A 15,455-nucleotide genomic window follows, 5' to 3' on the forward strand; every position below is an offset into this window, starting at 1 on the left:
GACTATTCCCTCAAGACCTTAAAAGAGCGTACTACAGGGATACTGCCACATCGATGTTCATAACAGCACAATTCACAATAGCTAGACTGTGGAACCAACCCAGATGCCCTTCAATAGATGAATGGATAAAAAAAATGTGGCATTTATACACAATGGAGTATTACGCAGCATTAAAAAATGACAAAATCATGGAATTTACTAGAGCAGATTATGCTAAGTGAAGCTAGCCAATCCCTAAAAAACAAATGCCAAATATCTTCTTTGATATAATGAGAGCAACTCAGAACAGAGCAGGGAGGAAGAGCAGGAGGAAAAGATTAACATTAAACAGAGACATGAGGTGGGAGGGAAAGGTAAAAAAAAGGGAAATTGCATGGAAATGGAAGGAGACCCTCATTGTTATACAAAATTACATATAAGAGGTTATGAGGGGAATGGGAAAAAAAAACAAGGAGAGAAATGAATTACAGTAGATGGGGTAGAGAGAGAAGATGGGAGGGGAGGGGAGGGGAGGGGGGATAGTAGAGTATAGGAAAGGTAGTAGAATACAACAGTTACTAATATGGCATTATGTAAAAATGTGGATGTGTAACCGATGTGATTCTGCAATCTGTATTTGGGGTAAAAATGGGAGTTCATAACCCACTTGAATCTAATGTATGAAATATTATATGTCAAGAGTTTTGTAATGTTTTGAACAACCAATAAAAAAAAAGGAAGAGAGAGAAAAAAATACATTCTATGCTGCATATGGCTACTATCTATCCTGCATAAATGAGATCTTATATGGCAAAGAAAAATAGATGAACTACCAAACATGGGCAGATGTTCCCTTCAACCATTTGGTTTAGAGCCAGGCCTAGCAGCAACGATCTAATTGTACCACAGGTCCCTGGATTGGAAAGAAGTCCATTGTCATTTATCTCCAAGTGTGTGCAGTGCAGTCTACATGACAGACATTGTGCTTCATCTGAAAATCCAGCCTTGGCCCCAACATAATTTTGGAGCTCACTCGATATGGTGAACTAAAAATAACCATTCCAAAGCCAGAAACCCGAATCAACCTCCTAAGATCAGGAAGAGCACTAGCACTAATTCAGACTTGCTCTTCAATTTCTCATGTCCAATTTGATGTTAGCCCCCAGAGCTATTAAATAATATGTAATTTGGGGCCCAAATCAAAACATTGCCATATGTTGGTTTTATGAACTTGGATGGTACCTCTCTTCACTTCAGCTTTCCCATCCACAAATCTAACTTAGCTCCTTGAGAAATAAAAATAAAATGTATCATGTGGAACTACTTAAGGATTCTGAAGGGATATGCAATGTCTTTTTGTTCATGGTGGGGTTAGTATTTGTTCATGGTGGGAGTGATGGTGTTACCACCTTATCCATAATCATTAAGGTCAAGACTTTAGAAGAAAACGAGCGCTAGAACAGTGACATGGAGAAGAAGTTTGCTAGCATCTGTTCAATCAATAACTAGATAAGCAAAAGGGTAATACTGGGATAGATTACCAAATCATTCCACCTTCTAGTCAGCCATCCTATTTAGCCAGTAAACTTAGCCCTTCTTCTCATATTTTTAATACAACAAACATGTCAGTCTCATAGGAGACAATTAACCAAACAATGTGTCCATTCTCATATATACCAAACAACAACAGGACTGGGGATATAGCTCAGTTGGTAGAGTGCCTGCCTTGCATGCAGAAGGCCCTGGGTTCAATCCCCAGCACCACAATAAACATTAAAAAATAGAAAGCATTAATTTGGTATTTTCAAGATAATTTCTGATAATTACAGAAAAATGCTAGACAAGAGTTTATTCCTTTCTCCTTGTTAATGATTCCCATCAAAGCCTTTAGTTCAATGAATAACAAACTGTAGGAAAGAAGAAGAGAAGGAGCTAACTTGTAATATTATAAAGGACACTCAACTACTTGTCGGTGACCTGCATTCACATGCTAGCTCTTGCATAAGTGAATAGTTTCACTTTGAATAAGCCACTTTAAATGGCTGGGCTTCTGCGAGTTACAAATGCATTCATTATTCATTAGTTTGATCATTCCACAAATATTTATTGATCATAATCTAAGTGCCAAGCACTGAATTGGTAATTAGGGATTCAGTTGTGAGCAAATATAGATGTAATCCCTACCCTAAAGGAATTAACACAAAATCCTGTTTCACTGGATTATTGTGAGAATACAACAGGTTAAGGTACTTGAAAGTATTTTGTTATAATGAACTAAATGTAGAATTTTAAAAGCCTCGGTGTCCACTATACTTAATTTTTCAGCTAAGCCATCAATGAAGCTTAGAGAATAACACAGCAAGCCTGAGGGTACCTGTCCTCCAGCTCTAATTACTATTTTCCCTTTTTGTTTAGACGCACCTCTCTCTACTTCGTCCTCATCTTATTTTTCTTCCTTCTTCTCTAATCATAATTACTATCCTGAATATTGTGTTTGTCATTTCAGTGTGAGTGTGGGTGTGTGTGTTAATTTGTTACCTAAATCATTACTTGTATGGAAGTGTTGCATGTTTTGGAATTTTATCTTTCTGCAGCATGATTTTTTTCATCATGATCTTATTGGAGATCTGAAAATGTGAATATAGTTCATTCATTTATTTTTAATGCTGTATAGGAATCCTTGGCAAACTTTGTCTATCAAGGGTCAGACAGAAAATACTTTGAACTCTTGCAGCACAATAGTAGACATAGATAACACAAACAAATGAGAATGACGACATTCTCAATAAAACTTTATTTACGAAAATGGGAAGTTGCGGGAGTTTGACAAACTCTGCTGTGAAACAGTGATTCTCAAGCCTGAAATTAGCTAAATCACAACTAAAGATGGATCATAATACAAGTCAGTTTTTTTTTCAATTTCTTTTTCTCAAGAACTTCCAATGTGCTATGAAGAGCATTTTACAATTGATAGGATGACCTAAACTAATACAAAAATCAATATACAGATTTGAAGATAAACAATGTATTTCATGTTGTCTTCTAAATAAGCTAAACTATTTTATATAGCAATATAAAACTACTTTGTTCTTAAGCTCATGAGGGCAGTAATGAAAAGGGGGGGAAAAGGGAATTATTTGTATTTTTCATTTATTTTTGTGGTGGTGGGGATCAAACCCAGGGCTTTGTACATGCTGGCAAGCACTCTACCACTGAGCTACAGCCCCAGCCCCTTGTACAGTATTTAATGAAAAAAGTTATTATATGGAGATCTCCCACTTTAAATTGTATTTTTCAAAAGAGAATCCATATCAGCCTTTGTTACATAATAAATAATTCCTAAAATAAAAATTAAAAAATACTTTCTAATAATCTATATACTAATTTGTTTCTGTAATACAAATTACTAGAAAGCAGTAATAATATATTAATTATACTAATTAAATATTAAATTATATTTAAATGTTACAATGTATATGATTCATCAAGAAATTCTAGTAACTTTCAAGTCACTTACCAAATTTTATATTTGTTGTTAAAATCTTAGATTTGACATAGAAGACTCTAGCTAAATGATGCCCCTCTTAGCTATGATTTGATATAGGGAAGTGTGTGAAACTATTTCCATGAATTCAGTAATCAATCAATAATATTTAGGTGACTTGTGGTCTCAATACATCCAGAATTTCTCCTAATAGTAACTTTACTTGTTAAAATATTGACCAACATTATATAATTTTATTTTTTTACCAATCCTCCTATTACTGAGATTTTCACATAGTAACTATCTCTAGTATCCCTTACTGGAATATTATATTTAATTTTTAAATAACCATATTTAAATAACCTTATTTAATTAGGTTGAACTTAATCCCACAACACAAAAGAAAAATACAATAGTATTGCAATGATTATGACTGGCTTTGTGTCTAGGCTTCCTAGGTTCAAATTTCACTCTTCAACTCAAGTTTTAAAAATTCTTTTTAAGCTGGGTGCAGTGGCACACACCTGTAATTCCAGCTACCTGGGAGGCTGAGGCAGAAAGGTCACAAGTTCAAGCCCAGCCTTGGAAACTTAGCAAGACCCTGTCTCAAAATAAAATAAAAAGGGCTGGGGACGCAGCTCAGGGTTGGGTTGCTTGCATTGTGCAAGGGTTTTGATTTCAATACCCAGTACTAGAATAAATACACAAATAAATACTCTTTATTATGTTTTAATATCATCACTTGTAATATAAGAGTGATAGTGATAATTCTATTACCAAACTAAGTTAATACATGTTTATAATGATGCTTGGAACAGAGAAAGCCTTATATAATTTATTTTTTATTTTTAATAATAAGATGAAATTGTATACCTGTGATGGAGGGAATAAGATGGATCTCAACATAGTTATTCTATTTTTAAAAACTGAGAAATCAGTAGGGGTAATAAAAAGGCATCCTCTGGCCCTAAACCATCCAATAGTTTTCCCCTCCTCCACATCCTCCTGTCATCTAATGTCTTCTGTTCTATAAAAACTTATACCCTCTGACCTGGGACAAAGGTGGACTCCATGACTATCTGATAACTGATTTCTGTGTTTCTCCATAGCCCTCTTAAGTCAAAGTCCTCAGAAGATTACAGTTTCCACAAGACGCCATTCAAAAATGTATCCAAAGGAATATTCGACTACAGTAGGTGGCCACAACATTAAGTTGGGGGCCAGACTGGTACTGGGCATTTGTCCACCAGGGTGTAAGCACTGCTACCAGTTAGAAGGCCATTTTGGTTGGTAGAAGAGTGTGTGATTGGAGGCACACTGGGTCCACAGCAACCTGGCTTCCAGGCCTCTGGGTTAGCAGGCACCTACACAAACTCCCAAGGATGCCCTCACACCCAACCCAAACAGATGACAGACTCAGACAAGAAATAGGCCGGTCTTTTGGATGTTCCCTGGGACAGCAGGTGGCAGCGCCCAGGAGGTAGAATTTGGCAGATGGGCAAGGACCAATCAAGCAAAAGAGACACCATTCATAGGGCTGGCACTAGATCCTGGAAGCTCTCTATATGCCAGGTATTAACCTTTTAGCTGCTGGATTTCCAAGAGATGAAAGGGAAGGCCCTAAGAGAATGGCAAAATTGTGACACCATAGATGATGAGGACACCCAGAGGGCTTAGGACCCCAAATATTTATTAACCAATGTGAAAGTATTTTAAGGTCTCAACGGTAGTAGATGTCATAGTTTTGCTACTCCCTAAATGGCAGAGCAAATACATTTATCTTGCTCTCAGTATTGAACAATTTTTTGGTTAGGAGTTTTTTTTTTTGTTTTTTTTCAGCACTTTGAATATATTCTTTCATGGTCTTCTGGGTTTTATTGTTGCTCTTGAAATTTCCACTTAGAGTCCCTTATTTCTAAAAATACATTTGTTCTCTCTGGTTCTTTTTGAGATCTTTAACTGACTTGGATATTTTAAAAATTTTCATATGATGTATTTTCACATCAAATATCAGATGCTATGTCTATGAATATTTCCAATTATATCCTTCTTGCTTTTCCTTCTGGAATTACTATTACACCTTCCCATTCTATATACCAGTCTATTAACTGCTCTTTTATATTTCCATCTTTATATACTAAATCCTGGCTAACTTCTTTATGAATTTTTGTTTTAGTTCATAAGTTCTATTTATCTTTTAAATTTTTTTACTTGAGGCAGGAGGGCTGTGAGTTCAAAGACAGTCTCAGCAACTTAATGAGGCACCGAACAATTTAGTGAGACTCTGCCCAGCAATGACCCTGTCTCTAAATAAAATATTAAAAGGGCTAGGGATGAGAGTCAGTGGTTAAGTGCCCCTGGATTAAATTCTTGGTAATTTTTTTTTACTTGTGTGAAGACAGTAAATGCAAATAATTATTTTTACTGGTTCCCTTAGTTATGACTTTCATATCACTAAGTAACATGCTTTTATTTATGGTTCTTATTTTTCACACATAGATATTATGTCCATTTTCTATTGTTATATAATCAAAAATTTAGTGGCTTAAAACCATGCATTATTTCTCACAATTCTGACAAGTAACAACTACTTCTTCTGCTTCATATTGTGTTAGTTAAAATTCTGGACAATGAAAGCCCCTGTGACCTCACTTCCATAGGTGACAGTTTGTCCTGGCTGCCAGCAGGAACTCAGCTGGAGCTCAGCCAGAACCCTTGGTTCTCCTTCACAGTGTCTTTGAGAGGGAAATTGCATACTCAGTCAATTATTAGGTAAAAATTTCAGATTATTATATCTTCTTGAGTAATATGTTTTCTTATCATAATAAAAATACCACTAAAACATTTTCATTTACCTTAAAACTTGACCATTTTTCTGCAGACTATCAATCCCCCCCCCACAAAAAAAGCAAAAAACAAAAGTCAAATGTTTTCTCTCAAGTGTAGCTACTAACACACAGAAAGGAGCAGGGAGGAAGGATAGAAGTTCAGTGGATTAGACAAAGGGGACTAAAGGGAAGAGAGCAGAGATAGAATAGAAAAGACAGAGGAATGAATCTGACACAACTTTCCTAAGTACATATATGAATACACCACAGCGAATCTCAACCTTGTGTACATCCACAAAACTGGGATCCTAATTAGAATAAGATATATTCCATGTTTGTATAAATATGTCAGAATAGACTCTACTGTCATGTGTAACCAAAAAGAATAAATAAAAATTAAAAAGAAAAAAAATTGCCATTTTCACTGGTAATGCTCCTTGGATTGATGTTAAATTGATCTAATGTTAGCAAATCATATCAGTTCTGTAACTATGATTCATGTTTGTATGGTTATATAATTTTAAATCATTTGAATCCATCCATATCTTCATATATATAATGTGAATCACTTATGAACAATGTATAGTTGGGTCTTTCTTTCTTAAATCCAGTCTGAAAAAAGTCCCTATCTTTTAATTATTGTGTTTAGTCCATTTACAGTTAAGGTAATTATATGGTTGGTTTAAAAGCCTCTCATCTTGTAATTTGTTTTTATTTCTCTCATAAGTCTTTCTTATTGTTCTTGTTTATTGATTTCTTTTGGATAATTTATTATTTATTTACTTCCTTGCTTATAATATTCTTTTAAATATTGTATTGGCTTTAAAACTGCAACGTGTGTGTGTGTGTGTGTGTGTGTGTGTGTGTGTTTCCTTTACTATGTGTCTTTTAGTGATTGCTTGAGGGCAATGTTCCTCAGTAGGGGTCGATATTGAACTCCAGACAACATTTGGCAATATCTGAAGAAATTTTTGGTCACACTAGAAAAGGCATATGCAAATTTAATCTAGTGAAAAGAGGCTAGGACACTACTAAAAATCCTGTAATGAACAAGGTAGACCCCTCAACCACTACCCACACACATACACAAAGCGAAGAATTATCTGACCTAAAATGTTAATTTGCTGAAAGTAAGAAATCCTGTTCTCAGGAGTAATACATATTCTTAATTTGTCACAGAATATCTTGAAATTACATTAAACTATTTCCTTACTAATAGAAAAATCTCACAATTGCATATTTTCATTTAACCTCCTCCTTTCTTTGTGCTATTATCATATGTTTTACTTCTGCAACTCCCACAATACACTGTTATTTTTGCATTATAAGGCCAATTTTCCTTTGAAAATTTTAGAGAAAAAATAGGGTTTTGTATTGATACACATTTCTAGTGCTCTTAATTCTTTCTTGTAAATCTGGGTGTCCATCTGGTATTGTTTCCTGAAGCCTGAAGAGTATCCTGTAGCACTTTTTTTGTTCATTTCTTGGCCTTGGGTTGCAAAACCCTGAGATTAATATAATTTCTAGATCCATAACTAGAAAGAAAATAGGGCCTTTTTCTAACCCAGATCATATCATTATTAACAAACTTTCTTTTTTATCTACCAGTGTAGCGTGGGACTTTCTTCTACTCCTACCCCCACCAATCATTTCATTAAGGCTCAGTGAAATCCTCCAGTGTTTTCTGGCTTTACACAGAGTCCTGCCTCAACTCTTATCCTTGTATGGGTCCATGGTTTTGTCCCCAAGAGGATGTTAAAACCTGGACTAGTTCTTACCACCCTTCTTTGCTCTGATCTTTGATGTTAGAACTGAACTCAGCGGATTCCCTTCCTGTAACTGGCCGGCACCATGTTAGAGTCTTCTAATAAAGGGTTCTGTTTGCAGAGACACTATAGGCATGGAAGCAGTGACATTGTTTTTCCAATGTTTTAAGTCCTGGTCTGATTCGCACAGTGGCCATAGCCCGTCTGCATCAGAGGCAAGTGCTCCCTAACCCACTCAGGTGATTCAAAGAGTGCATCTTCTCCGTTACCACAGTGGCAGCCAGCGTGTTTCTATGGCATCCATGTATCTTCCCAGAAAATGAGAAGAATCTTCCTCTAAATATCTAAATTCCTTCCTTGTTTACTTTTCCTTATTTTCAGGAATGGTAGCTACTCCCTACAGTAGCCATATCTATTTGACCTTAGAGTTTTCTTCTCATATTATTCACCATTGACCTACTTCATAAGTAGGTTTTCTGTTCAAATTTAGTGCAGTTTCTGAATGGGCATGAGAGATTTGGAACACGCTCCGCCCAGTGGGGACACTCCATATCAATCATGTAACTGTTCCTATTAATCCCTCTCTTTGTGAAATGTCATTGTTGTGTGAGCAAAGAAGGAAACAAATCATTTTGTGTGCACTGTATTCAGCAATATTGACCAACNTTTTTTTTTTTTTTTTTTTTTTTTTTTGGTAGTAAAAATCTGTTGCATTGAATTCTTTCAGCTTGTGTTTTTCAGAGAATGTCCTTGTTTTGCCTTGATTTTTGAAAGCCATGTTTCCTAGATTCTAGTTGACAGGGTTTTTCTTTTTTCCTTTAAAGATTATATTTCCTTAGAAATATTGTTGCATTGTGGTTTCTACTCTTTCTGAGGAGCATTTATTTATTTACATTGCTGGGGATCAAACCTAAGGTTTCATGCATGCTAGGCAAATGTTCACCATGATCTCACAAATAACATTCTCATCCTTGTTCTCCCATAATGGATCTCTTGGGGTTTGCCCGATGCATTTTTTTTTTTTATAGGTTTTCTCTTTATTTTTTGTTTTCAACAATTTGACTATATTATGGTGTGATGCAGATTCTTTGTATTTATCCTATTACGGTTTGTTTAGGATTTGGGGGATCTGTAGTTTGAGGTTTTTTACCAAATGTAAATAATTCTTTTACCATTATTTTCAAATACATTTTTCCTGTCCAGTTCTTTCTTTCCTCCCCTTCTGGGACTCAAGCACATGTATACTATACCACTTAACAGACTCTCATAGGCTACTTAAATTTTAATATTTTCCCCAATCTTTTTATCTCCAGATTGGTTAATTTTTACTGAATTATTTTCAAATTCACTAATCTTTTTGTTTTGCATTTTACAAGTTGCTATTAAGCCCATCTGATACATTCCTTTATTGCTGATCTTGCATTTTAGAAGAAAATTTTTACTTCTAAATTTTTTTGTGTGTGTGTGTTTCTCTAATGAAATGTCATATATCATGGCCTATTATATTCAGGTTTTCTTGTTTATGCTTTCACCTATTTATAATAGTTTCATTAAGGGTCCTACAGAGTCATATACCTGTGTCTACATCTCTAGATCTACTTTATTTGACTATATTTTATATTGATTATGGGTCTCATATTTCTATTTATTTTCATGCTCATTTAAAAGTTAATTTGTAGACATTGTCTGTAAAGCAACAATAAAAGTGGAGTATAATTTTTGTTTTGTTTTCTTTTCTTTTAGTTATCTCCAAAGAATACATGCTCTTTGTGAGGGTGAGGGTGACTTTTCAGATTTTTCTTTCACTCATGTTGAATGGAATCATGGAGTCAAGCCATACTTTTTTGTTTTTAATTTGAATTGAATCTAATTAGCCTATTTCTCAATAAATTAAATGTCTGATTTCTTTTTTATTTCAACTGATACACAGTTGTGTTATAATTTCAGATACTTTTGACTCATTTTTAGGTTTTGTCAGGGTCAAGAATACAAGAATACAAGCACTTTGAGGATATGCAAGAATATATATTGTATCTATTTTCCAACCTGCTCTCCACCATTCCTTTTTTGGCAATTCTTGTGAGTAGTATTTTGGAAAGAGGATTTCTTTTCAAATCTGGAGTTTATTCAGGTTATTTAATGTTCTATCACACATAACCCCAAATTTAGCAGTTTAATATTTGAAATGAAAATATTCAAATTGAAATAAAACTAAGATTTGAAATAAAAGTGAACCCTTCACTATGGTCAAGGATTATGTGGATTAAGTTGAAGGTGAGTCAATGACAAAGAGCAGGAATTATCTGGAGGCAGCTCTGATCACATGCCTCCTGGCTGATGTTGACTGTGGACTAAGGATGACCCAGAACACCTGAATAAGCCCTCTCTTCACCATGGTGTGCAATCAGGTTGCAAAATTATGTATCCCAAGAGAACAAGGTAGAAGCGTTATCACCATTTTTGACTTAGTCTCCAATTTAGCCTATCATTATTTGTGCCAGTGTCACAAACTTGACCAGATACAAGGGAATGATCTTGGACCCTACCACTCATTGGGAAGAATGTCAGTGTCACAGTATAGGAAAGTGAATATAGGATGGGAGATATCATTAAGGCCATTCTGGAAAACTCAGTCTACTATAGGCTTCTTCCAGATTCCAGTGAACTCCATGAACCCACACTGCTAATACCTGGCTGGTTTCTCTTGTCTTCCTCTTTGGCAGGCCAACTCTCCATCTGCCATATTAAGACCAAGCACCTAATACTGAGAAGAAAGATGCTAGGACCTTCTATTCATGTCTTTGAAAATTAGTTCAATTTTCACGTCTTTTGTTCACCACTCCTTGCTGACCTCATAGAAAATATGATTTTAATTTTGTTGGAGGGTTTTCTTACTATTACCAAGTGTCTGTCATGTCCTTCTATATCTTAACAGGAAGCAGAAAATTTTCCCTAATTTAATTTCAATGCTCTTATTTTAAATTTCTACTAGTTATATTTTAATTAATATTTCTTTTGTATTTTCTCACTTTCTTTTAAATGACACTATTGTAAACATGTTTATTTATAGTTTCCATCTGACTGTTTTACTATATTTATTCTATAAAATTCATAGGGTACTTTGTCTTGCTGCTATTTCTTAATTTCTTCCAATAAGCATGGCACTTTGTTTGTAATATGTAATTGCAGGTTAATTATCAATGTGGTTTGATATTTGTAGGAATCCTGCACAACCTAAATGGAAGTTATGCCCCCAACACAGAATGAATTTGTTTTGCTTTCCAAGAAACCTCAACCACGACTCTGCCCCTAAGCCACTTTTTTTGTTCATTTCTTGGCCTTGGGTTGCAAAACCCTGAGATTAATATAATTTCTAGATCCATAACTAGAAAGAAAATAGGGCCTTTTTCTAACCCAGATCATATCATTATTAACAAACTTTCTTTTTTATCTACCAGTGTAGCGTGGGACTTTCTTCTACTCCTACCCCCACCAATCATTTCATTAAGGCTCAGTGAAATCCTCCAGTGTTTTCTGGCTTTACACAGAGTCCTGCCTCAACTCTTATCCTTGTATGGGTCCATGGTTTTGTCCCCAAGAGGATGTTAAAACCTGGACTAGTTCTTACCACCCTTCTTTGCTCTGATCTTTGATGTTAGAACTGAACTCAGCGGATTCCCTTCCTGTAACTGGCCGGCACCATGTTAGAGTCTTCTAATAAAGGGTTCTGTTTGCAGAGACACTATAGGCATGGAAGCAGTGACATTGTTTTTCCAATGTTTTAAGTCCTGGTCTGATTCGCACAGTGGCCATAGCCCGTCTGCATCAGAGGCAAGTGCTCCCTAACCCACTCAGGTGATTCAAAGAGTGCATCTTCTCCGTTACCACAGTGGCAGCCAGCGTGTTTCTATGGCATCCATGTATCTTCCCAGAAAATGAGAAGAATCTTCCTCTAAATATCTAAATTCCTTCCTTGTTTACTTTTCCTTATTTTCAGGAATGGTAGCTACTCCCTACAGTAGCCATATCTATTTGACCTTAGAGTTTTCTTCTCATATTATTCACCATTGACCTACTTCATAAGTAGGTTTTCTGTTCAAATTTAGTGCAGTTTCTGAATGGGCATGAGAGATTTGGAACACGCTCCGCCCAGTGGGGACACTCCATATCAATCATGTAACTGTTCCTATTAATCCCTCTCTTTGTGAAATGTCATTGTTGTGTGAGCAAAGAAGGAAACAAATCATTTTGTGTGCACTGTATTCAGCAATATTGACCAACTAATGAAACTCAGCACACAGAAACTCAGTCAGAATGGTGATTGAGCAAGGAGTTAGGTAATTTCCCCCTTGTACTTTAAGCACAGCATTTTGTGTCTATTTTCTTGAAAAAAATCATCCATATGGTCTATGTAGCTATTAAGTTATGCAAATGTAAAGTAAAAGATCTTCATGAAAAACAAAGGGAGTTGAGAGTAGTAATTTTAAGGAGTCAAAACACTGATAATGTAAAGAGCTATTTGCACTATAGGTAGAATTGGTCCTCTTGGACCTTTCTTTGAGAAATGTTTGGTAGTTTTTTTTTTTTTTTTAACACAGCTTATTCATTTAAGCTGTGATGTGTCTGAATGTGTTACTTACATTTATGAAAATATCTCTTATTCAAGCCATTCTTAAGTGCTAAGGAGGTGAAACTAATTTAGTGCACTTGAATTCCACTTTATAATGTAAGTAAATATGTACAAAGGAATTAGCTGGGTCATTTTAAACCTGGGCTGCATTATTGGTCTTTCACATGGTATTATTTAAGATTAAATAAACAAGACTTTAGGATAATGATACCAGATTGTTGGGTTAAGATGAAGATTATTCCATTGAGTAACTAAGACTAGACACTGATAATTGGTAAGGAGGCAAGGTGTCCTCTTTACTCCAGGGATATTCTTACTTTCAACCATCTGCAAAGGGGAAGATGGGACAAACAAGGCCTGAGATTTGAGGATTTTTTTCCTCTATCTAGGCCACATGTCTTAGAGCCTGAATTCAAGTAGTGGTGTGGAGTGTGCCTGGAGACAGTCCTGAGCAGCGGAAGTTTTTAAAATCTAGCATTTTTTCCCCATAGGATGCCAGGGATATGGCTACAAAGGAAAGTATAACTTGCTGATGAAATCCTTTCAGTGTGGATAATAATAATTCACATTTATATTTGTGGTAATATAATTATAGTAAAAGTATATATAGTACATTATATGTATTATAGTACCTTATACAAGCACTTGACAGATGCTTGATCATTTATCCTGAAAACAAAGGTAAGTAAGTTTTATTATCTTATTACTTCTATTTTAGATTGATAATATCTAGCACTTTGTCAATTTTGGTAATCTGAATTATGTAGTGAATTAAAAGGATGAGTTTTTGTCTCTGTTTGGACTAGTGTGATAATGGAGAGCACAGAATTCTTCCCCTTACAGGGACTACCTATCATATCAGACCAACCTGATAATAACAGTTGATCTCAAACTAAAGACATGGTTGACAGCTCTTAGAGGATTCTGAGCAAACAAGAGAATCAAATTTGGAACCACATAATCCAGAAGATGGTTGGAAGTGCATCCTGATTGACTCCTTGAGTGTCTATGAGGGAAACAAACAAACAAACAAAAAAAAACAACCTTCCCTTGACATGATAAAATACTACAGAAGGGACTTTTGAAGGGGTTAGAGAAGAGAAGTCTTGATACCAGGAAGCTGGGGTAGCAAACTGACTTTAAGGGGTCATCAATGCAGATAGTCTCTTACTGCTAAAATAGTCTCGAATATTCTCCTGGACCAATTATAATATAAACAAACTCTCAAGTTGTGATGAATTAAACACATAAAACTTGAAATACTCTTGACTATGATCTTTACTGGTTTTATACCTCTGCCCAAATTTAAGTGTTGGGGGAATCTTACTGTCAGAAATGGTATTCTTTTTTTTTTTTTTAATCACCCACTTCCAACACCTCTTCTCCTCTTACTGAGGCCCCAAAGAGGGTAAAGATGCCTCTTCAGATGTAGATTAGTGACATAGCTAGTGAAAGCTTACTTTCAGGACTTCTCACCTGCACGGGTGCCTTCCAAGATCCTGTACCTAACTACGGTTTTACACTTAGAGATGCCCCCCAGGTTTTATGAACTTCAAGTCCACAAAACCCAGATATACCTCTGGATATGGTCCTTGCTGAAAAGCCAGCGTGGGGGCTGGAATTCAGTACATGAAGATATTGTAATGGCTTACTTCCTTTCAGATTTTCTGGTCTGGAAAGCTAAGCTACCATACTTTCCTCAGAATTCCAGAAGAACTGGGTGTTCTTAATGTTACACTTTTATATTAGCATGGTAATTTAATACATTTCTAAAACTAAAATGTTAAGTCATTCTCCTCAATTTATTATCCACCCACACTGAAGTAAGATATCATCAGTTTCTAAATGTCTGCATTTGTTATCAAACTTTAATTGAACTGGTTATTCACTAATCTTTTTTTCTGATGAAGCACATTAAAAGTTTACTAAATATTAATTGATCATTATAAAAAACTGAGAAAACAAAAATTAGGAAAAAAATCTCCCCAAATTCACAATCTTGAAATAACTCCTTTTAATATTATTTTTATCAGAGCATTATAATTATACACAGCATTTGGGTTCATTTTGACAAATCCATATAGGAAAGAAATTTTATTTCAATTCCTATGCCCCCTTTCTTCCTCTCTTCCCTCTCCCTATTCTCTCTCCTCTACTAAACTTCCTTTTTTCTACATACACATAAAGGTGAAATTTCCTTTGATACCTTTATGTGCATATAACATAATTTTGTTAACTTCATTCCATTATCTTCCCCTTTCTCTTCCTTCCTAACTCTCATTCTTCTTCTACTACACTGATCTTTCTTCTAATGCATTCATCTATTGACAGGCATTTGGGTTGACTCCATAATTTGGCTGTTGTGAATTGTGCTGCTATAAACACTGAGGTGATTATATTGCTTTGAATAAATACCAGGGAGTGGGAAAGCTGAATCATATAGTGGTTCCATTCCTAGTTTTTTGAGCCTCCACACTGCCTTCCAGAGTGGTTGTACTAATTTGCAGACCCACAAACAATGTAAAAAGGTTTCTTTTTTACCTATGTCCTCACCAGAATTTATTGTTATTCGTGTTCTTGATAATTGTCATTCTGACTAGAGATGATATCTTAGTGTAGTTTTGATTTGCATTCTTCTCATATTTTCATATTTACCAAGCCTTTATTTTTCCTTAGGAATATATATAAGAAAGAAGTATGTGCTTTGATTTAAACATGATTTGTTATATATATATATATATATATATATATATATATATATATATATA

The 15,455-nt window shown here is 35.1% G+C and overlaps 1 non-coding gene across 1 annotated transcript; it reads left to right on the top strand.

The window, feature by feature from the left end:
- Positions 1-1,672: 1,672 nt before the first annotated feature.
- On the top strand, positions 1,673-1,746 carry Trnaa-ugc. Its single transcript has one exon. It is a non-coding gene; the product is annotated as a tRNA-Ala (tRNA).
- Positions 1,747-15,455: the final 13,709 nt, after the last annotated feature.

The sequence above is a fragment of the Marmota marmota genome, unplaced genomic scaffold, assembly GCF_001458135.2.
Source record: "Marmota marmota marmota unplaced genomic scaffold, marMar, whole genome shotgun sequence".
NCBI classification, from domain to species: domain Eukaryota; kingdom Metazoa; phylum Chordata; class Mammalia; order Rodentia; family Sciuridae; genus Marmota; species Marmota marmota.